This window comes from Harpegnathos saltator, unplaced genomic scaffold (genome assembly GCF_003227715.2).
Source record: "Harpegnathos saltator strain DR-91 unplaced genomic scaffold, Hsal_v8.6 scaffold133, whole genome shotgun sequence".
Classification (NCBI taxonomy): domain Eukaryota; kingdom Metazoa; phylum Arthropoda; class Insecta; order Hymenoptera; family Formicidae; genus Harpegnathos; species Harpegnathos saltator.
In genome coordinates this window covers 788,422-789,119 of record NW_020229910.1, presented here as the reverse complement: position 1 = coordinate 789,119, position 698 = coordinate 788,422, and positions in this window count along the sequence as shown.

The following is a 698-nucleotide window of genomic DNA, read 5'->3' as shown; positions in this document are numbered from 1 at the left end:
TGAAAATCCGAAGTAAACCTGTATTTCTCCTATACTTTCAAACTTCCGATGTTATAGCGCTTTCCTATTCTACAGTTTTATGATGAACAAAAATGTCCAATCGAAAGTGTCATTCGCAAGTACAACGCCGATAGGCAACGTCTGTGCGCAAGCCGACGAGGAGAGAGAGAGAGAGAGAGAGAGAGAAAGAATCACTCTGGCAATTCAACATTTCCTTATATTGCGTCTCGCGTTTTCGCAAAAAGCGCTTTCACGTCATTAAGAACCGCCCGGCCAAAGGGAATTTGTTAACAATACGAATCCCGCCTCTGCGATTGTTTGTGCAATAAGCGGCTTACGCGCCGACTACGGAAGACATTACTCGGTGCGTATATTTATAATTCTCGCTAATTTTCATCAACTTTTAATATTCTTACGAGCATTAGCGGCAGTCGAGAGGGCACGGCGCGCATTGAAGTCATTACGAAGAAGTACCGCGTCGCGATGACTCGCCCTCGAGTAGCGGGAGTAGCATTGACGTCACGTACTACACGCAGCAGTAACGGGGCACACACGCCACTTGCGTTAGGTGTTTGAAAAAATGTCAGCCGTGGGGGCTCCTGCGTACCATTCATGGAATTTTATTTAGCCCCGATGGCGCGGCGGCGCGGTCTATGTGAAAATAATCGCCCTTTAACGCGTACCGCGGCATAACTCCG